The 25,186-nt window shown below is 38.6% G+C and overlaps 1 long non-coding RNA gene across 1 annotated transcript; it reads left to right on the forward strand.

The window, feature by feature from the left end:
• The first annotated feature begins 943 nt into the window (after nucleotides 1-943).
• On the forward strand, nucleotides 944-17,726 carry LOC147755292 (uncharacterized). Its single transcript, XR_015328750.1, has 3 exons — nucleotides 944-1,082; nucleotides 13,142-15,896; nucleotides 16,029-17,726. It is a non-coding gene; the product is annotated as an uncharacterized LOC147755292 (long non-coding RNA).
• The last annotated feature ends 7,460 nt before the right edge of the window (nucleotides 17,727-25,186 follow it).

Here is a 25,186-nt window from a genome sequence, read left to right on the forward strand (position 1 = left end):
TTTGCTATTTGCTACTTCGGTGACACAGATTTACAACAAAAAACGAGCCTTAGAAAGTATAAAACTGTATACATACCGTTTCATAATCTATCCATTTTATCTATCTATTTTATTTTTTAACCCAAAGCTATATTTCAACTCGGTAAATATTTAGGCGTATTGTTATTCGACGAATTTCACAGCTACCAGAAACCCTGTAAGTTCAAATGTCATTTTTGTCTTATATTTTATGGCCTTCCTCTTCGAGTATGTCTGACAATGCGCACCACCTTGACTGTGAATACAGTCTCAAATGAGTGGTAAGGTTATTATACGTAAAAAAGCCTAAAACCCATCCCATTCACTCTGCACAGAATCCCCACGTTGCATAAAATCTGAATCTAAAACATCCCAAATATTGTTTTTCTCAAAAACGTATATATGTTGCACAGCAGCTTGCTAGTGAAAACTCTTATGAACTTTTAAATAACCTATGTATTCACATTAATTTATCAGCGTATAGACTTTTTACATTTGTTGCTCTATACCAAGCTTTCCTAGCTTTTGAGGTACGAGGTTTTTGAGCCTTGTCTCACTGACTGTAACTTTTACAAACCCTACAGGCAGATAAGCTAGTGTCGGGAAAATTGCTCGGCACTTCCGGATGTTTTGTGCCAAAGAGGCAGGCATGACACAGACGCGGTCGAGCAGTCACAAGATCTCTGTGCCTTTCCATTTCGTCTATTGAAAACTACTCTGCTGGAACTGATAGCAGAGTGCCTCAGCAGCCACATGGATGTGTTGCTCACAGCCTAAATCCAAACATCTCTCTTGATCTATCTCAGTGTATCGATAACGTCTACAGAGAAATACACGTACAGCATGGCAGTCCTCTTGTCCTTCCTCGCACCCTGAGATGGCCGATCATCCTGGCTATTTAGTTGGCTGTTTTACTCTGTAGTTAAAGATGGTGATGCTCATCCGCGGTTAGTTGAACAGTACAGAGTCGAGAGCAATCAACATCTCTAGGAGTTCGACATTGCACCTTGGTACGAGGAGACTGTCAAAAAATTGCAACACCAAATGGAGAAGTGATCCTATAAGTAAGTAAGTAAAACCGGAAAGTGGTCCTTTTCGATGCTTGATGTCTGGATGATATTTTATTTTTGATATGTAATCAAAAACGAGGACCAATTTGCTCGATGGCTATCTGAGCGTACGCGTCGTTTGTACTTACATGTGTCCTAGTCGCTTCTACTATCATTAAATTCCGTTATAGCTGACATCGAAACAGCTGGATTTTCAAGAATCTCTAACGTTTGTTCATTTTTGTGGTTCGTATCGTCAGGTGCATTCAGTAATTTATAATAGTTTATAGTTTTCAAGAAATTCTGTTTTGGAAGTATTGTATCAGTTTTAGCACCGGGTTAATGTACAGAAACATACATCTTTGTCTAAAAATGATTTTCTCTTCCTTCTGTATTTGCCGTAAACGGTCTTCCTTTACAAAATAAAACAACTGAGCGAAGCGTGCCGTGGACATTTTGCATATAATTGTCCTACCAATTTTCGAGGTTAGGTAAAGGGTTGACAGCTACGATCTTGACTTAAGCCTATAACTTGTCTGAGAATATCGATATTCATGATATATGGCTCTCACAAGCGAATTCAGTGGACTCTGAAATTAAATAACTTTTGAACTTCACGCCGCTAGCAGACGAAGTTCAGCTGGTAAGTACTCCAGATTCCTAGAAACTTGTGAACGAGAACCAGTTTACTCCAGGAAAATGAGTCCAGAAGAAAAAAAATGTGATTATATCCAAAATCGACAGTAAAGCTCTTCTTCTTCTTCGAAGTCCATAACGTTGCGAAACATCATCGAAGAGTGGTGAAGTTGTTAGATAAAAGCACGGTACGTGAATAATGTAAACGTTTCGCTATACAGGCCATGTATGAATTAATCTCTGTTACTGGCCGGGGTGGGGGGAGAAGGGTCGAGTTCGGTACGAATATAGAGTAAATTCGGACATAAGGTGATGGTAGTACCTGCAATGAGCATTAGTGGTATCTGCTACAATAAGACACTAGTCGAAAATGAAATGATAAATGCAGCTCACTATCCTAAATTTCTTAAGAGAATCAAGAATCGTTGGCACGGTAATCAAAAGCATGCAATTTGGTTACTTACTAAGAATGCCAGGTCTCGTCCACATGCCTTGGTTATTTGCTAGATTGAGCTAAAAAATATCTAGCACTGGCTTCAAGTCGTTTTATTACTGATATAAGTCAGTATGATTACGGGACTTCTCGTGCTCTAAAAAGAACGCTGGATGGACGAACATGCCTCACGATCGATTCATTCCGAGAAGCCATAAATAGGGAGACTGCATATAGAAACGTAAAGAGCAGGTATGTCTTTCCAGAAGCTAGCAAAGTGTTGTAACAATATGTATAAAAATAAAGCAAGAACCTCTAACACATACTAAAAAATCATCATTCAAGCCCAGACAGCTTAAAAGTTATCCAATTTCGAAGTTCGCCGGATTCGTTTGTAACAGCCTAATCAACTCTGATCCCACATATTGTACCCCGGTACCAATACCCCGGTACCCCGGCAGACAATAATTTTCTTAGGATAAACACATTGTCGCAGATGTTAGGCTTCACAAACAAATATTTCAAACATCACAGCTAACAAGTTTTTGTTAGCTCTTGGTATCGACAGCGCTAATTTCCAATAGAAGACAACTGACCGCTCAGAGTATTAAAATGTCTAACAGGGTCCTTCTAGCGTAAACAACGTGTCTTATAACTAAGACGTCGAGTCACCTTTACACAGTGTAACAGGACAGAGGGACCTTCACTTGTTTATATTGCGTAAGGTGTTTGCATAAAAATATTCTTGTCGCAGTCGCTAACTGATTAGCGTTTGTTACGGGTCAGATAACGAAAACAAAAGAATTGTTGGTTCTACACTTAAGTCTCCGTACAAAGTTAGCGGTCAGCTAAGTAGGGTATTACCTCGTTAGCCCGCCAGAAGCAGCAAAGGCTCGTTAACTCATAAAACAATTCGTCCTAGGTAGAGCGAACGCCGACCTCTAAGAAAACAGTATCCTTTTGGCTCTACAAACGAGCCACTGAACAACAAGCTAATTGTACCTTCACCTCGCTTAGCTGGTATAGGACACTAATAACTGTTGGCGGTCCTAACCCCGACAGACTTTAAACCTAGTTTTTCAATTGCAACCGTGCCACCGTATATAACATTAATAGGATAATAATGCTCTAAGCGCGATAGTTGAGCGCTTATTTATAAGACAACAGGATGTTACCAAGATGAAACCGCTAAATAGTACCAGGTTAGTAAAACGGGAGTGGAAGATGATGCAATGTTTGATAACGAAAAACTAACAGCTTAACCAAACAAAGAAAAAATACTTTTATATCAGTTTCACCTCAGAGCTTAGACAGGTTTATATTACGTATATAAACTGTATACTAATTTGTCGAATACAGCAAAGTTGTTAAATAAAATAATGAACAACGTACCGGAAAGGACTTTGACATTAATTATAATAGTAACAACGCCTACTTCACGGTCGTTTCCGAGAATGGGAAAGGACTAGATCTTGGAAATATTCACCAGGACATATACGGGCATGCTTTTCCGTATGAATCCTTTTTTTTTCTTTTTTTTTTTTTTTTTTTATATAACAGAATTATTTTGTGGCCATATTTCCGTTTAGTTTTTAACGTTGCTAATGCGTAATATGGTATTAAAGGCTAATACAGGCCTGCAGAAGGTCCACATACGTACCGTCAGAGTCTAGATGGCGCTTCGAAAAAAAAAATAAAAACTATTTTTTTTCCTGAAATATAGCAGCGTGACAAAAAAGATAATGGAGCTTAAATTTAAAGAAAAGTATTTTTAAAAAATGTATAGACCACCTGGAAAATATTCTCGAAGAGGCTGCGGATATGATAAAAAGCGTCTTCATTTTCGGTAGATGCGATGAAATATATTGCCAGGCTGCAACGACTAGTAAATTGAATCTCACTTAGCAAAAAAAAGTGAAGCAAAGCATTGTAATGAAAAAATTAATTGCTGGTGACGAATGACCAATAGAATAAGTAAATGGAAAACAATATACAAGTATAAATTGGCTATTGAAGAGCAGGCACGCAGGCAGAAAAACACGTAAAATAATAAATATTCCTGTTTTCTTGGTTCTCATTTCATATAATAAAAAAAAAGTAGGCGTTCGCTAAACAACGACAGGACAGAAGATTTTACTTTCGCGTATAATGCGTGTCCGTAGTGTAAAGGCAGCACCAGCCACAGGAACTTGTAAAAGATACAAGTCTCTGTAATAGCAATAACCGTGCGGCTATATTATATATATATATATATATATATAAAACAAGTAAGTTTACGAAGGCTAACAACGATTAAAGCCAAGTTTGCTCACAGCTGGGAAGTTATCACAGTTTTCCGTATTGTCTAAAGTAGGCGGCTCGGCGAAGTGGAGGCGTATACAGACGATTTAGTCGATCTAATAAAGTTCTTTTTTAGAAGTTTAAAAATCACATTAATTAATAATTCCTGATAATTATCACGTATTTGTGTGATAAAATTCCTGAAAATTGCTTGCTTAGGTAGTGAGAAATCCTTTACTCGCACTTGCTTTGAAGTTAAAACAGCATTGTCATGCGTTTGATGGAAGTTTGCGTGAGCGCCTCAAGTTGTATGCATCGTTCGCTTAAGGAAGACTATCATCAGTCAGGTCTTTGGCTTGATAATTGCTCATTAATACTACCGACGCTATAGCTTCGAACGTAGATCTGCATTGCAAGCACATGAAGAAGAGAAAGCTTTTTTTAGTAAGTATGATCACCGAAATATTATTTCATAAGCATTTTAACTAAACCCTCGCATGTGCATGAATCTGCTTTGAAATCTATGATGTCAAATTTCCGACTCCTATTCAATTAGTAATTAGTTAATTATTTCAAACGTTTAAGCTAATTTATAAAATGGATGAAAATTAAATGTAATGCCTTGTGTGAAGCCACGAATTTTTTATATACGAAAAGGTAGCTTAACTAAGAAAATCGAATAGTTATTACTTGGAATCTTACTTTATTTTGCGCACCGTTGATTGGTGTGAGTAGAATATATCCAAATGACTTTTTCGACTGCTACTGGTGTTAGTACTTTCTTAAAAATTAATATGTCTCATATATTTCTATGAAGGGAGACAACCACACACCGAGGGTGGACTGAACGAATAAGTCCATAGCAAAAGAACCCTTTTTTGGCTTTCGAATTAAAGTGTGCTTTTTTTGTCCTACCACCCAACTAGTTGGCCTAGCTTCCTTTTAGAAAGATATATTCTTTGCCCGCTATTTCGCACCGCCACTTGCTCGAAGCTCAATCTGGTGGCAACAGAATCATGTCGTGACTTCTTGAATTATTGGGGCTGTCAAACGTTTTGCCTAAGCACAGCTATTTAGGCGCAACCTTTCACAAGCCTATTACACGCATACGGGATAGAGCCGCAAATAGGTTTGCTCACCTCAGACAACATCAGTGTGCCCTCACCGTTGAACTTGACATCAGCTTTGATTACTGGATACATTGTAATAACTTGACCAATTTTTATTATAGGTAATAAGCCAAAGTGCTGGACAACCGTAAACATTCAGATATTCTTCTAATTTTTAGATTAGGTCTTGCTTACCAGTGTCACCTTCCTATACCGCGTTACTGTTCTAGTGGTCTTTAGTTTGCTTATACTCTATGGTTTACCATTCATTTGTTGTTGCTGTGTATAATTGTGGACGGCTACGTTTACGTAGTTCCAGTTCGCTAAATAACGACCGCGTTATTTGTTGGGCTTTCGGTCGACTGGCACCTGACGCCAACTCCAACATTATCTATAAGCTTCAAAAAACGAAACTTCTGCCCCAGACGACGAGATGCGACAAATCGCTAACCCGAATGTTGGGGAGCAGGGCACGACAAACGAGCCAGGCAAGTCTCGATTTTGGCGATGTCGTTTGATTTCCAGCTCGATCTCGCAGATTAACTGCCTCCGAACGGCTCCAACCTGCCTCAATGACTACAGTAGTAAACCAGCGTGCCAACTTTTCTGCCGATTCAAAATCTCCCTGTCAACTATTAAACCTAAAATGCACCGTTTGTTTTTCTGTGTCCTTGGGTCATTTGTGGCGAGGAGGAGAAGGCTGTGCAAGAACTCCAAAATACTTTTGACTCCTTTCTGCCCCATCGAACTGACATGGTCGCTCAGCAAGAAGTTGCCCTTGCTCTTAAATATAGAGGTAGAAATCGATATGCCAATGGACCGTTCTAGATGTACATATCAATCAAGGTTGTACGTTTGTTTTACGTAAAAAAATAGATACACTTCACTAATTTTAAACAAATTATGCTAGTTGCATGGTAATTACTTTCGTGTTTCATTTGAGTAATTGATAAGAAAAAAAAACTTAGAAACGTTCACCATTGGCGATCTATTATAGTATAGAGAGAATTCCTACGTGTTCTACATATGGTTTGCACCTACTATCTCTTTTTATAATAACACCTACGTGCACATGGAAATGTGTGTCAATTATTAATAAAGCAGACTAGTTTGATTATATATGCGTCCTTGCCTGCCGTCTCAGGCAAGGACGCATATATAATCTATCCCTTCGTAAATCCCTCTCTAATACACAATGCCTGCTCAAAGAAAAACTGCAGCTACGGGGCAGGCCACAAAGCGATGCACAGGCATCCCACGGGACTGATTGACTTTAAATATTTATCAGCGTGACTCGTTTCCAGTGCGCTCATCTGAACTCGATCTTCTGTAACGGCTACGGCCCGAGTACTCACAGTTACTCCCTCACAGGGCATATACAGACGATTACGTAGGGATAATTTCGCTATGATTCGCTTAAAACAGAGCAAGGGCAGCAGAATTCGCGAGCCTCTGATGACTTCGAGGAAAACCCTGCAAACGACAATGAAGCCCTCTCAGCTAGGTCAACATTCGAACTATAACTTACGCTCTACGCCATACCTTGCTAACTGTATGGTTGGCTATGCTGACTTTGCACAATGGCGTAATGAAACGGTACTACAAGGCCACCGAGCGTGTCATTAAGGAGGTAGCTTTAGTGCACAAACAACTACAATGACACTGCATTTATATGCACTCTTGATTGTAGCATATAAATGCCAGAAGCCGCGGTTAATGACAGTATATAGCCTATATAGCAGTGAGTACTATATGAGTAGAATGTGTGCCTAAAGCTATAGCACTCATATCAGTGTGCTTAAATAATAGCTTTGTTGCGACAACAACAAATAACTTTAAATATAGTAATGTCAAAAATAATCCTATTACCTGGGACATGTTGTTTTATTAGCCGTTAGGTATTTGCTAAGGGCAACTTGCAGCGGCTGAGGCTTATGTGATTGCTATGCATAGATCCAATGACGAATATCACTTTTGCTTTACTTCTATCCTCTAATCGAGTATTAAGAGCTGCTGGCCTATTTGTACAGTTAGCTCAGTGAGTGCCTTGTTAATGTAAACATTTTTACGTAGTATAAAAACAATGATTGTGTTTTTTGAGCCTTTGTTTTGGGAATGGGGTATAGGCGAAAGGGACGAAACGATTTTGGTTTTGGCTGTCAACAATTTCAGCTTAATGCGGTTGCCTTTCGCCATCCCTAATGAGTTTCTTAGTCTATCATTAATTGATTAGAAGCAGTTTTTTTTTGATAAACAAGGCTCAACAAATGCGTAACTTAACTAGCCAAAATTGTTTACCTCGCTGGACAGCCAATCGGCTTGTGCGGTGTGTCCATTTAACGTTAACGATAAGACTTAATAATCGAGTTTTTGTAGTTTTTCTTTCGTACTGGCTTCGTCTTTCACGAGACTGTTAGACTTCCTCATAAATCTATAAGGTTCCTGAAGTGAATCTAGTCCCTACCTAATTAACTGGTAACTCGAATGTCTACTTTCAAAAGGGTCGGCGTTTGTGATAAGCGCTGCATAAGAACGGCCTATTTGTGAATTGGGTAACTGTCTGATTAGATCGTCTATAATATTATTTTAATCCGACTTAAATGAAAACGTGAATTTGTATGCAAGTAATATGTCAGTATATTACTTCACGCGTTCATTAGCTTTTACATTACAAATTGCTAGCTTTCTATTCGTCATATCGAGCCGTAACTTACCGCTAGCGTACATAGCTACACTATAAACGCACTTTTTCCTATCGCTACGTGTGCTTGTACAACAGTCCGCAAAACGTTGCCTCTTTGGCCTTCGCTTAGGACGAAAATCGCTTACGCCAGTGAAGCGACTGTGCGGACAAAGGTATTATTAGGCACGTATAGTTGTAAGTTTCGGCTTAACCATCTGTTAAGTATTGTTCTGCGTGGTCATCATTCATCCATCACATTGCGGGATTCCCCTAAACTATATTGCCAGAGAACACATGTCAAATATAGATTTAATGGCGAAAATAACCTTATTTGTAGGATGTTGTGTTTTGTAGCTGGCTCCTCTTTAAACAAACTTTCTATTACGAGTTCGTTCACTGTACACATTATTACTTCACTCACAGGAATATTAAGGGCCTCCTTTTAAACGTTATTTTCAGTCGGACACCTACAAGAAAGATACAAATATGCTTTTACCAGATCAACTATAGCTAAATCTACTTGTTCAAATATAGCATTCTTTCAGAATCTATCTAGGTAAAATCATCTTTAGGTGCTATTCAGAACATGACACGCAAACGATTTAATCGCCCGATCTACTAAGCGAAAGACATGACGCTTACTCGTTCCGTTTGGGACGTAAGTCCAGCAAGCCCAAAGGGTTCGCTTAAATCCAGCAGGGTCAGAGCTGGAAACTAGGGGCGAAACAGCAATACTTGAACTTTGGAAACATACGTCCCTCTCAATATGATTTAACCTTTTCAGAGAATGCATGAATGCAATTAAAGACGCTACAAAATATATAGTTATAAACATACAAAGATGTGGGAACTACCCCCATAACGTACTTCGGTTCGGAATCATAATGTCTAATGGAAAAAAATCTAGTTAAAGTATTATTAGTACAGTAATAACATGGTTGGTTACTAGCACGTTGAATCGGGTTCTATGTCACTATAGAAATGTTCAAAGATCGTTTGCTTATAGCCATATCATTATATATCTGGTCAGACATGATAAATTTCGCTGCTTACGTTAAAGCTTATATTAAATGAGTGATAATGATAATTTAATTGGGCCTACAGGTAAAATTTCAAAACAAAAATTGATGGGAACAGATGCAGCTGTTATTCTACAAATAATTTATTCTTACGTACATATAAACGCGCAGCAGATAAAAACAAAACCATGCGAATACTATCCATGACAACTGAATCTACGCAAAATTTTTGTAATTATATCGGCGGCCATTTCAAATATACCCGGCAAGAAATGCTGAGCTTCTTCTACTAACGGTCGGTCATGTTAGTAATGCATTCACCCCGTTCGTTAGACACCATTATCAAGCCCGAAGTCTCTTCAAACCAAGCCACAACTTGGCTTGGGCGTTACGCCTCCCTCTCTGCGCCATCTGAAGTGGTCCAACGGCATCGCCTGTGTCTACTGTCCAGCGTTGAGCGAGCGGCACGCGAATCCTTTTTCACAGAAATTTTATTTGAGCCTCGTCGGAAATACAGCCGCTATAGAGCGCAGTCATCCACTTTTTGACGGGTAGGTCTAGCAAAGCGCCTCGCCGGCAAATTGATTTGTTACAACATAAAACAGCTGTTACATTCCAAGTAGAATCTAGGGAATATGAGAGAATAGGATGGTTTTAGATAATTTGGAACAGCATTGGAAAGCTAGCGGGGACGAAGTAGCGGTATCGGAGCGTAGAGTCGTTGAATCGGGTTATACTAGTAAAAGCGATACGCATCGCTTGAAACTAAGGAGCATAGCATCCGCGTACTGTGTTACTCGCTCTATCCAATTAAATGACAACATTTACTCTACGCAACCAAAGCAGCAAGTTGAGCTACAAGTCGTTTTAATTACCCTTTACAGCTCTTGTTATGAGGCAAGCGTCAAACTCGATGCCCGTGCTAGCCTAGTGGCTAACGTAGTTGCCTGCTAAATCTCGGCGACACGTTATGGTCTAGGCTGCTTCGAAGCCGAACATTTTGTGCCGGGAGCAAGCCGTGCGATGGAATACCAAACGACGATACCGAACCTAAAAAACATAAAGGTCCGAAAAAATCAACGTGTCTGACACGATAAGGCGCAACATTATACCGAAAATTTACTTCTTCAGCACATCATCAATGAGGTTAAGCATTTGTGCTTACGATAAGCAGACACACGGGTACTACTATAGAAGATATCCGACAAGCGGTCTTAAGCGATGCGAACTTATTTTCCAAATAGAACCAGACCGTCTAAAAGTCATATAGTCAGCACGATTTTATTCAGCTTCGGCATAGTGTGACGCACGCGCAAACGAACATTTTAGGCAACGCCGTTTCGCCGCCTTTAAGTTAGACCTTCAAGTGATTCAGCTGTATCTCTAGAACGACGTTGGATGGCACAGTGATACACAATACGTTTTATTTTACGCGTTTCAACGATCAAAATATTCCATGCTTTGCATAATAAGTAGGGGAAGTAGCCCAGTAATTCAATGTACATATCAGATTGTGACTCTACGCGACGATCGGCCGAAAACCTATTTAAAAAATACATTGATTATAGTCTTCATATGTTCACGATTTCATTAGTCTGCAACACTTTTTCAATCAAGATACACCACAGTCGTTACCGATATGTTTTTTCGTTGCCTTTGATTAATACCTTCACTTTCGCTTTTTAGATACGAGTTTACTTTTCGCATTGACTTTCCTATGTACAGTGGTAGTTTAGGCTTAACGCGGCCTTTCTGTGGACTGATTCAGGCCACCATGTTACATGCGCTGGAATGTTCAACGTACGTTGCCCGTCTTTTCATCCATTACCAAAAGCATAATAGTACACAGAGCTACTTTCCCTCACTACAATACAATATCGTCATTCTGCTTTGGTTGCTGATCCTTTTCCATCTATCTCAAGGTGTACAAATCTGCTCTTGGGTAAATCTGTGACAACTGTGAAATGTACCGGAAAAAGGATTGAAGCTCACCCGATCCGTGTGTGGCCGTGTGATACTGCATTTCTATCAAATATTGATCTATTTAGTGACACTAATTTGAGTAAGAAAGGATACACTCGTACATGAATGATTGGTTTAAAGGAAGTAGTATATATGTATAATCGGATTCATCTCAAATCACGGTAAGCTGTTCGTGTGCCGTTATGAGGACATAATACCTTTAAGTTTTTGTTAAAATATTCAGCGAACGAATCACAATGAGTCCCCTACACTTAAGATTTCTCGAAACATGCTTGAGTTTCTCAGGTCTAAATTTCCGTCTGAGGCATAACAGAGATAAGCGACGCTTGAATACTCTGCAGCTAATGTAGAACCAAAGTTGGAAGTTCTATTTATTATTTTGACTAGGCGAAGATGTTCACTATGTGTCTTCTTCTACTATGTCTTAATCTTAATAGGTAGCTGCATGATGGTGTCGGCGGCGGATAACTTTGATAAATGCAACTTTCACGTAGCAACAAAACAAAATTACATTAATTTTGTTTACGATCGCCGATGAGTGAACGCTTGCTGTGCATGAAATGCGTGAGCCTTCGTCACTTTTTACTGATGGTTGATTGTGTATACCATGTGCCACAATTGAATTTCCTTCATTCTCTTTTTTTTTTTTTTGCTTCATACGGTTACCGCCATGAGTCAACCCAGCGCTTTTGTCTGAATGCTTCGTTCATGACACTATCTATCCCCGAGCTTAGATACCCCTCTGAAAAGGAAACTCATTAAATGCGTTTCCGGATATTTCAGTCGCTAGTGATTTTCCACAAAATAGAACATGCGTTTGATACCGTTGACAGGAGGTCCGCGGTTTCTCTTTGTAAAGCTTTATACATGACATTTCTAACGGCGATTGTAAAGTATCTGTCAAATTCTCATTGAAACACCAAAGAATTCTGACAGTTGCCCTAGTGAGGTCGAGACGAGTAGCTGACGATTCAGAACCGGACATCGCCCGGACTCCTTCAAAAGCTAATTTTTATAAATTCTACAGTTATTTAGGCCGACACGGCCGACGTCAGCACGATACTAATAGAAATGACGAAATCTTGTCTGTATCTACAAGGATACGCCTTATGGTAGTAATCAGCCTTTATAGATATTGGCTGTGCGCTTCGCTTTGCCGCTATTACCAGCATCCCAAGCACAACATAGTTATCTGTTACGCGTTTTGCACTCTGTTCGTAGTGGTAAAAAAGCAGGACCATTTAGTTATCAAATGAATACTCAGCAGTTCTCTATTAAAAACGAGTCTGCCCTTATCCACGAATGAACGGTAAGGTCATTGCTCAAAAAGCATAATTAGTATTTATTTACTAGTTATCTAAAGTGAGCAGTTTGCGACCTCTAATTGGTGACGGTCGTAGCTATTGACATGACGGAAGTTAAGCTTTCATAAACAGGAAATGACACATGCCTACCGACCTTTTGGCTTAGCGTATACTAGTGGCTAATTTCATACCTAGGTTAGGTATGCTTATCGGCGGACGCGTTACACAGTTGAATACGCATAGTTCAGGTGAAATCCATCTAATAACAGTAATCTTCCGTCTACCTTAGTTTCGGTAGACAGGTGAACCCACTCCCAGATTAGTTACGACTAAATATCGAAATACTTTTAAAATGTATGTAGTCATTTTACATGAAGCCGTTAGAGAACATTCTCGATAACAACCCTAATACTAATTTACATACATCTACTTACTTACAAATCCGCGTACAATAACAAGCGAAGCGAACACCTTAGAAAGTTGTATTATCGTTTCCTTTTTGTCACCGCTGTGCACTTTTCTTTATCGACTGTTTGATGGCTACTCAGTTTTGAAGTTTTAGCAGCATCCCCTTTAGCTACCGGCTCTAATGTCCCTTCGCTCGTTTCTTTCTTTAACCGTATACAGAGCCTTTGCAGCTCCCCAGCCGCTTCACCCTCGTCGTCACCCCGTATTTACTCCGTTTTTGAAAAGAAGGACTTCCGCGGTTGCTTCCTGCATCCGTTTCTGCTCGTTACCGTTTTGCTGACGCTATAGCCCAGGGCGGTCGTTGGCAAAGGCAGGGGCGGAGTCGTGTGAACGGGTAAGCTAACGCAAACGAAGGAGACACGCTTCGCTATCGAGAAGGCCGATTATACTAGCAGCAGGGCTTCAGCCGCAGGCTTACCATTGCCATTGCTGCTACTGGTAGCAACACTGTTACAGACCTTCTATAGTGACGAAATCACTTAACATCCGTCGAATGACTCACGCCCATTTTAGCTGGCTCTCAACACATAAGAGATAGCGGCAGTAGTAACAGTAGCACGTTTTGAGTTTTTCGTGCCTTTCTCTATACTTCCCTTTGTCAACCTATTTGTCGCCAGTGTAGGAAGCCACTGTACGACAGAGATTCAGACGATGATGGCACTCTACGCCAATGGCCTCTAACTCTTCTGGTAGTGGCCATTTATATTTCGGTTATTGTATGATTTAGCAAGGAAGAATTTTATAAGTAGACGACCTGACCGGCATCCATGCCAGTATTTTTTGCATGTCTTGATAGATTATATGTGCTAATACAATTATTTCTATCATAGCAGCAATAGTAGAAAACACTACTTTAATTTCAAAAACGTACTGCTATGTTTCTATCTTGTCTATGCGTGTTTTACATTTATATATGCGGCTATTAGAAAACTATCATAGTAAACAGCACAAAAAACGAGTCATCATTTCACCACGTCGTCCCTCAATTATGGCCAAAATGTTACAGTTCTAGCGATTTCATTTTCAACAAACGCAGATAAATCGATAAACATAGGTAGCCATTACCCAAAATCATTTGTGTATTAAAACTTTCTGTCTACACCCCACATTGCATCTGGATAAGTTGCATGCCATGTATATTACAAGAACACCATCTGTATGAGAAGAAAATGATTCTCTTTAAAGAGCAGACTAGCGTTTTCCAATTCCTTTCTTAGAACAACCTGTTGCTTATAAAATCCATAATCTATGTAGATACGGACTTGAAGAGAAATAAAAATAACATCGTCTCATTGCTCATGTATGATTACCTCTAATCGTTGCTTCTGTGTCGTGTGTGTGGGTGGCACAAAAGGCGAATTGGCCGTTCTCATTTAACCTTGTTCCATGGTTTCTTACTTCTGTTTTCGTTGAAACGTCGTAAGCCCATTCTGGCAAAGCCCGTCCGTCAAATCGAAAGAAGGTTCCGTAAAGTAGGTATCATGAAATAATAGAAAAAGCAAAATGCCATTACTCCGGAGTGAATCCCTCTGATTACTGCAATCGGTCGACGTCCACGGCAGATGCTAGACCCCACAAAAGTTGAAGTAGAAACGAATCGGCCGGATACACAGTAAAAAGCCCAAATTGATAGCAGTGGCCGGAGCAGGCAGCAGGACACCGACGAGATAAATTGGTAAATCCCCACTCGATCAACCAAACGATGGCTTCATCATGAGCTTCATCGAGCTGCTCTACTGACAGCGCTCCGTTTTAGTGCCCTAGTGAACAGGTGGTCACTGCAGGCAAACTGCATACACCTTGATTTTCTTGTTGTTTCGCAGCATAAAGATCCGTAACAAGCTCCAAACAAGAACGGGTAAAGGAGTAAAGAGGGCGTAAAGCATTTACGCAACGACACTACGATGTTGTATGTACCCGAAAGGACAAGTATTTATCTATTTATGCATATAGACAATCTAATAATTTGAAAAATTACTAGGCTTTGCTGAAAGTTGAGTTATTCGTGTCTTCAAACTTAGCTTACCATGCAGTTACGTTTCATCAGCATAGCTATTCTCAACTTCCAACTTATAATATATTCGAAAATGAGCCCCATCATCATACAGGCATTATTGGCTATTACGGAGGCATCAGTGGTCAGGGATTGCAGCCTTTGAGAAAGGAAGTTTGCGTTTTACAAGACCTTTTCAAGTTTTCATATGTATAAAGTTTGTAACCGCATGTCAAAAACAAGCCGAAATGTGTAAAACAAAGAACGAATTTATTTTCTCGCTAACTTTTTCATGTTAACAACAGTAATAAAACCTTTATTGAATTAGAACTTTGCTATCGTACAACTTAAAGCCGCATACACTACCCACATATTGAGGTACTACGTGCTAAATATTATCGTTATTTTAACCACCAAGACCAGATCCCAGTGTAGATGCAGTCCTATCAGTTGTTGTAGTCTCATAGCATTAAGCAGATTTAGATAATTTGATAACCTAGTTTCTAATGCCTCTTCTTTTACAGAAACAATTCGCTAAAACATTGCCAACGTTCATCACTTCCAGATGTTTAAGTTTATTTTAAATGTCCCCAGTTCCTTTAAAAAATTATATAAGTTAATCAACAGGAAGTTGGAACAATTCGACAAATGGTTTTGCAAGACTTTCACTCATTCAGTATGCCTATTGTTGGGGTCTGCTGTGCATATCTTAAAATTTATACAGCCGTTAGTAATGGAGCGTTAGGAACGGTTTCTTGCTTCTTCCGGAGCATGTACTTGAATCATTTCGTGTGCTTTTTGCGGGAAGTTAGACAGTGCAGCGATTTTGACGTATACAAACAAAAGGGGGAAATTATCAACTTCACTCGACGAATAGTTAAGTTGGTGACAACTTTAATCCATGCTCACTCACTAAATAAGGTAAACTTTTTAAAAATTCCGCAGTAATATCCAAAACATATATCTAAATGAAGTCGCAATCACCGCTCGAGCTGCATGGTCGTAACATGCATCAGTTTACATTCGTATATATAAGACTTTTTTCATTTTCAGCGTCAGCTATAGTTGTTTTCATCACAGTATTATTCCGTCAAATCAAGACTGTACGCAAAACAACATAGAGCAGGCTTGAGTACTCGTCCGGTATCCACTTAAAGGAGAGACTCTCTGATGCCTCTATATGTGGATCTATTGCATGGATTTCTGTGGCTGATAATACTTATGTACGCAGAGCTTGCGGTTAAAGTAGTTTGTATCGACAGAGTTTCGCAGGCAACTGGCTTTGCCTAACTTCATATACGAAGATAACTGTATTAGGATGGAACATGACCTAATCTATTAACTTCTCAACTAGGTGTGCACTATGGAATCTGCTGTCCGGTAATTTTATGCATACTCTTAAAATTGGGACAAGGCAAATGAGCTTATTCAACAGGAAGCTACAGAGATACCTTCCTGAGCGTAAGGCGCGGGATAGCGGCAATTTCATATAAAAATATATCTGTTGTTAAGGTGTAATCCCCAGCTCTTGGCAAATTTTATGAAATGGTTATCCAAACCTATGATCTGTGAATCGCTGGTCAGTTATGTGACATACGCGTGCAGTTATTCCAAAGGAAAAATCAAATGATATTTGCTATGCTACACTTTGAAAATTCAACCTCTTCGATCTATCTGACTTTCGAACTAATGCCCATTGACGTTTGTTCGCCTGAGGCATAATTAGGGCAATCTTGAAAATGGTTCTAACAATTCTGAACACTATTGAAGAGCTGATTTAGCTCTTTAAAAGGAAAAGGCGGCGGCGGCGAAAAGAATAGGTGATGAAGAATATAAAAAAGATGAAACTTCCCCTACCGAGTCTACTACGGTTGACCGTTGTTATTTGTTGACTGCATAACGATTTACTCTTCGTCCCGAGTTCATAGAGATGTATAATAGTTACAGATAAGAATTCATCTAATCAGGTGTTATATAAAGTATGTCTTCAAGTTAAGTATATATAAAGCATTTCTATTAGGTTAGCTCACGTAAGACTGAGATACGTTGAACAAGTCTTTATAAATAATGCCAAATAAACGGCTTTACTAGTTTGACAATATCTTTTCGTGAAAAAAAGATCGAGCTTGTTGATGATGATGTATGATTTTCTTATATATTTGGGCATGCCCAATCGAGTTAAAATACCTTCTAATTTTGAATAGAAGAGTTATAAAATACATGTTCCGCCCTGTAGATCCTAAATAAAATACATGAAACCCAAACTGGTTTGTAATTGTAACAATCTTACACGTAAAAATGAAAGTCTTTAAAACTACATAGTATGATCGCGAACTTATTTATATAATAAATTGTCGAAAATCTAACTTGAGGTGTTTTTCACTATTTAAAAGCTCCTTAAGAATCTAATAATAATCAACAAGCCCAAATCGCAGTTTCAATGTGTGATGATTTATGACGACTATAGCTATTACGACGTCCCACATGGTTAAATATGTCTTAATAATAAGTACTAACAGATTTTTAGTCTCTTTTGGCTGAAGAAATAAGCAAATATGTTTTCAATTACTTTTTTTAAATATTTATTTTTTTCAAGCTAGCCACTTAGCAGTAACTTGGCACTGACCTTGTGCACGAAGACGGGTCGAAGGTAGTAATATTCATAGTTTGCTCCTGCTCCTTCTCCATAAAGAAGATCTTTATTATATCCTAGCAATTTTCCCGATAGTCTTTAATCACCAGTCTCAATTTTCGGCCTGCTAAAGCTTTTTAGGTGACTTTACTTAAACTAGGCACCTTGTACTCGAGATATTGTCTACGTTACGGCTTGTCGTTGACAAGTGACGATATTTGCTTAGCGAACTGGAAAGCTGTCCATTACATTTAATAGAGCAGCGAAGTTGTTGCCACGTTTTAATTACGGGCACTGCATCTGCTAGCGGTTGTAACTGAACAATTCAAGCAGGCCTATTATTATAAGCTTCCGTATAGAGCACGAGGGTACATTGATTCCATAAGCAAAGCTACATTTTTATGAAAAAATAGAAATGATCACTACGTTTGAGTAATTCTCTAGCATTCTACTTTAGAAATAGAAGCAGTAACTGACATAATTTGTTGAAAAGCAGGTAACAATTTCAACTGTTTGCCTCAAAGCAGAAGTACACATTTGCACCACGTACAGCAGTTTTTCTATGAAAATATAATATTAGAATATAAACTACCGTAAGCTACCTTTCTTACAGGCATGGTGTCGCTATGAGTTAAAAACCAGACTTTCGGGATGGCTGGATAGCCTTTATCGATAAGGTTCATCGCTTTGTCTGTTCCTATTTTTTTTTCTACGAAAAAATATTAACGGGCACCTTTCATCACTATATATACACACTATTTGTTTCCACGACGACTACTTACCAAACTATATTAAGCAAGTTCTGCCTTCGTGACGCTACTGTGGGAACGCTTTCGTCTACAAATTTTAAGGGTATATGAGGGCGTCTAGGCTCTAGTGAGAACATGGAGCTACCTTAATGGTCCAGCGAAAAAATTCGGATAAAAGGCCAGTGAATATAGCAGTGCCTATCTCTCTGCTTAGCCGCTCGGGATTCTAATTTTCTTAAACAGGTCTCTAAAACGATGCTACACAGGAATACCAAGGTCTTCCATAGAAAGATAGCTGAAAGTTAGTTATGGAAAGAGTTAAGTTGGCAAAATCCATCTAGAGAATGTTGTACCAGGAGAAACTGTTTGCACTGGAGCACAGAAGAGAAACGGTGTCGTTAAGGGGGAAAAATGTCTGTAAAGGGTTATATCTAGAACAAGCAACGATTGCTCAATACAGGTAGAGTTTTCCTCTTTAAGCCATTCTGACAAAGTTTCTTTTGATGTTCACGCTAGTAAGTACAAGCTCACTATTAGATTTTACCGCCCGGCAGCCCGTTGGAAATACTCGTTAATAAAATTGATTGAATTACTATATTAGAGGCATATTCAGAGTGATAGAAGAACTATTGCAAGTCTCATCAGCCTGTAACGACATCCTCAATCCCTGTATTATCCCACGTACAAAAACTGAAATTGGTCACTCGGAGTAGATACTTGAAAATTCATTCTAAATTTTCGCCCAGTCAAAAATTAATTACACGTCGTATCATTTAACCCAAAACTGTGTGCGAGAAAAACGGGAGACAGATCGGAAGTGAGTGGATATGTCGAAACATAATTTGTCTGTAAAAACATCTATACAACACATACGAAACGCCTAGAAAGAAATAGTGGCAGCCGCACAGTACCATAAAGAAAGATGAAAAACAAACATTAATCCACTTATAAGTAGTACATTTGAAGGACCACAAATAGAAGAGAACGGTGCGTTATATAACGATGCGGGCAGTGATTTTGTTAGCTTTAGTATACAAAACTGAAACATAATAAAGGTTACAGGTCGTCTATGAGACGAAAACACCTAGTATAGATGGTGGGTTTTAAGATTGCGTATATAGAGCATACAGAGGAATATATTCTAGCACAATCTTGGTACCGTATTGATTATGCATGACTACCCCAATCAGATAATTAAAGGTTAGAATAATTGCGAGGAACTCAATATATACTTAATATGAGGAGCCCGTTTCTAGACCGCATAAGATTTTAGCCAATGTTTTTACAACTTTAAAAAAGATATTGTACGGTTTAATAAAGATTAACCCTTGTCTAGGCGAGAAATACTGTGTATCAAAACGAAGCGGCTGAAAGTAGTGCGTCCTTGTGAAGCTATTGGCGTAAGGAAATTTCAGATAATATGGTAGAATTCTGTTTGTGATGGTAAGCGGTGGCTTGTCAATACGACATCTCGAACGAATGAAAATTAGCAGACAGTCGCACCCATGCAATGCAACAAAGATATCTAACCAAATAATGCACCTGTATTTTTGATTTGGGGTCTTTTGTATACCTCTAAGAAAACCATGTTTTCTAATTTGACAATAATTAGATCAGTTATGTTTGGGTTTGAACTAAATGCCAGAAAGCACAATGCAATTTTTATATTGTTGTCTCAATAAGAACCTAATAGGATATGCAGCCTCAACAACGTTGCGTTTTTCTCTCTCTCGCTTTCTCTCTCTCTCTCTCTCTCTCTCTCTCTGAAAATATATCTTAAATAACACGGTTGATCGCGGTAAAAATAGTATCTGTTGCGACTATAGTCGAGTCTAATTAGTATATTATTATGTTCATTTTGCAATATTTGTCTTCTATAGATATGTCTTGTCTATGCCAATAAGCTTAAGATTATTCGTAATCTTTAATTATATATAGCAGTGTAAATTCACGATCTAAGTTTTTAGCTTTTTTAGTTGTAAAGACGTCCATTAGAAAAATATGGAGAGCTTGTAGTAGTTCATTTTATTTGATTTTTTACGGGAGCTTAATCTGTCGGCGTAAAATCAATTTTCTTTTTGCGGGATACAATTTTGCTGGGGCCCTCTATTTATAGAAATGTTGTAGGCTTGAAGATAGTGCACTTTATAGCATTGAATTACTAAAAATGATAGTTTTTAAGATTAGGGCAAGAGGTGGGTAATAACGGTAGCTAGTTTATTCCTGAATAATAACGGTTCATGTAAAAATTTGCTGGGTACGTGCCAGATACGTAGAGCTAGCTTTCCTTTTAATCTCGGAAGTTACACGTAATTTAAGAATGTTGAGGAAGGTCAATAACGTCAGTGATTAGTAAACGAGCGGAAAAACTGATAGAAACAAGTGTTATAATATTTGCGCTGAATAGTTGAATATTAGCTATAGCTAGTAGCTGAATAGAAGAATATTTCAGCCATTTTTACGGTTTTTTTTTTTGCAAGAAATACGTTTTTGATTGACGTTATAACTTATATTTAATTAGTTTTAGTTCGATTTCTTATTTTATTCAAGATTATAGATTTTTATTCAAGGAGAGAACGCCAAAGATGCTTTTTGGTATAATTACTTTACAGACCGGACCTGATATAGGATCCTGTGGTCTCTCGACAACAGGTCAATGAGAATTTCTCAAATATTTCTACAAATAATAAATAAAATAAAAACCGCTGGAATTCTTAATTGAACATTGTTATGGATACACGTACAAAACTACTGTAATTTCTTATTGCTCTATAGCGAATTTAGTAATTCTGGCTAAATGTTCAATGAGCTTAGAGAAGAAATAGAGCCTACAAGCATTTACCTCCCTGAGCTTCTCCACAATTTAATTTTACCATTGAAAGAATAGCAATAATAAACAGATGAGTTGAAAAATAGTATAGTGTTATCTTACGGCTTCGTCCATATTTCGTCAACTGTTCATGATTCATTAAACCGTGCATTGCCATGCTTAATCAGTCCGCAAATCGGAAATAACTCGTAGAAAAACGCGTGGATACATATAACACAAACGGTCAGTATTAAATTTAAGTCGTATTTGTAGACATTCGAATGTGCTCCTGTGATATATTTTTTATATTTCTAATTAAAAAAAAATGACATTGACTGAACGAACTAGATGCCCGTGTAACTTTCGAATTCGTTCATTCAGATATCGAACTCAGAGCCAACTATTGATTACGACCTGTTGTTTTCAAGCTAATTTTTGAGATCATTACCTTTAATAATTTCACGATGTTTACAATCATGAGAGAAGTGACCTTAAAAAGCCCAAACGCTTATAAAATGTAGTAAGTCATTATTTCGTACAAGCAGTTTTAGAAAAACTATATATACGAAATATCAGCTGCATAAAAATTATCAATTCTCCTTCCGTATTTTTTACGTAAGCACGCAGCTGAGGTCATAGGAAATCCAAGTTAATAGCAATATCAATACAATTCTTGTTTTTAACAAACTTTAAATAACATCTGATTTAATATATCTTCTGCCTGCGAAAATATTTTAACCGTGACCCCTAACCGTTATCATAGTTATGTATGTTCATTCTCCATGCGGCGCTACCTGTTCATTCTATGGGCGGCTTTAATACCGAGTTTCATGTATATTGCAACCTTTTCTTAATTGCATTAACAGATACTGGGATATTTCCTAGGTACCTGGAACGTTTATGTAGAACCTCAATCAGTGTCGGTACCTTTTTCGGTACTACTGCGACTACCTTTTTCTAAGCCTAATAGGACTGAATATAAAAGGCCTTTTGACGGCTCGAAAGGTCAGCATTAAGGGCACCACCACGGCTGAGACCTTCTGCCGCTGTCGCCATTGCTTCTCCCGCTCGTTTTTTGGCTGGCTTCCTGATCATCCCTCCCTCTTCCAATTCTACCAGTTTACTCCGGTTGGTCCGTCATTGATTTCTCATTGTTCTCCGCAAGGGCGGTCAGTGTGACATCTGTTCTTCCTCTCCATGGCCTTGGCGTCAATCGCAGCTTCTTCAGAACTATCTAGAGACTATCCGGAGGGGGGGAGGCAAAGCAGCTGTTGAACAGCTGCAGCCTTTCTTGTCAACGATTTAGAATGGAACGGTATAACCGTAGAATAGAAATATTGATTAAAAATACACAAAGCTCAACCAAGGGAGAGAGAGAGGGAGAGAGAGAGAGAGAGAGAGAGGGAGAGGCTGGGGAGGAGGAGCCTGTGAGGTGAGTATGAAAAGTATCAGCATAGAGGACTCCAAAGACGGGCAGGAGAAGAATTGCTCAAAGACCGAAAGGGGACAACGTCAGTGTATGTACGGGAGGGTAGAAGTCAGCGCTCCACGCGAATCGCATGGTACTCCAGCTGACTGTGGGAAAATGTCACAATTTCAAACGCGGTTGTTGGCCCACTAAAAATGGATCAGCAGAGAAAGGCATGGGCAACGCTGATGTTAGTAGTGCCAAATGCTAATACAAGAAGTGGAGAAAAACGTGAAGATGCATGATGCCTCTGGTTAGTGGTTACAAGTAGCACGTAGGCTAACAGATGGACTGAAGAAAGATAGTCGAACGGTTTTCTAAGGATACAAAGATACTCTTGCAGTCTTGTGACGTTGTAGGTTGTGTTAGTGTGAAACACAGACGAGTGAAGATGAGTTGGCCTCAAGTAGAGGAGTAAATATCTGCAACGAATACGGCACATTGAACAGTGCATAATTCTTATATCACACCTTCATGGCAGGCAAAATTCAGGTACTTTGCATAAGGTTTGGTTGTGCGTCTTATGATCTAGCTGTACGGATCGCTGCATTGCTGAGGTGGAAAGAAGTGGTGCGCGGCCCAAATATAGGATGCAAGTAATGTATTGATAAATTGACATGGATACCCAAAGAGTAACCTCTTCGTATCGCAAACCACCTTGCTTAAAGGCGGCAGAGAACGAACAATGAGAGCAGCAGCTGGCGAGCAAAACAAAAAACGGAATATTTCAGCTACTTTACAGTATAGCAGGTAGTTGGCGTGCGCTCTACGTACCGTCCCACATAAGGAAAATAGCACAACTTGGCAAACTCATGGTTGGGAATAGCTCTTTCTATTTCACGGATGCAGGCCAATTCGAATTGCTGACGAAGGGAAACCGCTCCATAGTAAGATCGACATGCTTTGCAGGGCTAATAAATGCTATCTAACGCTAAAACTGAATATCGCATTAAGAAACATCTAATAACAGTTGTTGTTTGTACTCCCAGCTTTTGTCAAATTGTGTTTTACGTAAAAACTAAAAAAGGAACGCTATTTGAGTAATTTAGATGTCAATATCAACTATCTCATTGAATATAAGTTTAGGAATATGATATTCCAAACATCGCTTCAAGTTACGTAGCTTTTTACGTAAATTCTTGAATATTAAATATTTGTTTTGATCCTACTTTCTGCTGAGAACTAGAGATGGCAAGGTAAAAGTAAGAAACGAAAAGAAACATAAGGGAGGGCCTGAATAGGAATGCATGAAAAACGTATCAGCTAATTACCGTTATTCAATACAACAGTGTTTGGTAAAAATAAATGTTTATTTAATTAAATATGTAGGTTAGAAAGAACACATAATGATAGACCTTATTGAACTGACCATTCAGACGGGGCAAAATCATCACCCTACTTCAATATTTTATTTGGTCAACGCATTTGTAAATAGAGAGCTACGCAGAGTGCCCGATAAAATATTGCTACTGGACACTGTAAATGTATATTTTGCCATGTTTCAGGGCCAACGACATGTTGGACCCGTACACGATTGAGCATTGTCTAAACACGATCCTCTATGCAGACCCGCCAAAAGGCCTGTCGACCCTTTTTTATTTAAGTATCGAACCAAATAAATACTAAATTATTTCAGCCGCTTTATCTGGGTTCAAAAGGTCTTGAATAGAAGAAAATAGCTCCTGAACTGTAACTGTTCATAGCCCTCTCTTCGCTGGCGCATCTTCAATTAACCTTATTCCCCAATTCTTCACCACAGCCTTCTAGCTGGTAACAATTCATTCACGCAAGTAGTACGGAAATGACCAAATCTGAAATGGACGTTACCGATCGTGTAAATCTGTATACTGCAGAATGATGTACCGTTCAGTATCTGCATCTCAAATGTACTTTATTTGTACATCTGATTTTTGTGTATAAATGCCACGCTTATATATATAATGCTACAAAAAAAGTGCCTCTAAATAAAATAAAATTATATTTAAATGAGCTAGGTAGCCGTATTTAGATTAAAAGAAATCAGACACTATTCTGCTGAATCGTTTAGTATATTCATTTACAACGTTCATAGCCCCGATTAGAGGACTGACAAAGTGTGACATTTACGAGCACGAATAGGTTTAACCTGCCACAGATATAATACCATGTTATTTACGCATGAAAAATTTCCTGATCTCATTTTTTTTGTTTCGCCGTCGCATCCTTTAGTTTTGAGATAAAAATTTTATTTTATTCAGATGGAAGCGCAAATCGGCAAACCATGTCGACAAATGAGTAATAGCAAAAAGCTCTGTCCTTTGTTTGCACTATTCCTAATCATTCACGTAATAATCGTCACTAAGTTATAATATCGTCAGTATTCTGTTATAGATGGATAAATGTTAGGGACCGTTTTCTGCAAACAACCATTTCTCGCATGAGTAACCGTTGATTTACTTCGATACCAAAAGCCTGCTTAAGCCGAGAACTTAATTTTCCTCAGTGGTAAGCTTCTGTGCTTTCTCTTATTGAAATCATTTACGCCTTATATTTCCTTTCGTATATTAGACTTCT

Source organism: Varroa destructor, unplaced genomic scaffold (assembly GCF_002443255.2).
Source record: "Varroa destructor unplaced genomic scaffold, Vdes_3.0 BEIS01000005.1, whole genome shotgun sequence".
NCBI classification, from domain to species: domain Eukaryota; kingdom Metazoa; phylum Arthropoda; class Arachnida; order Mesostigmata; family Varroidae; genus Varroa; species Varroa destructor.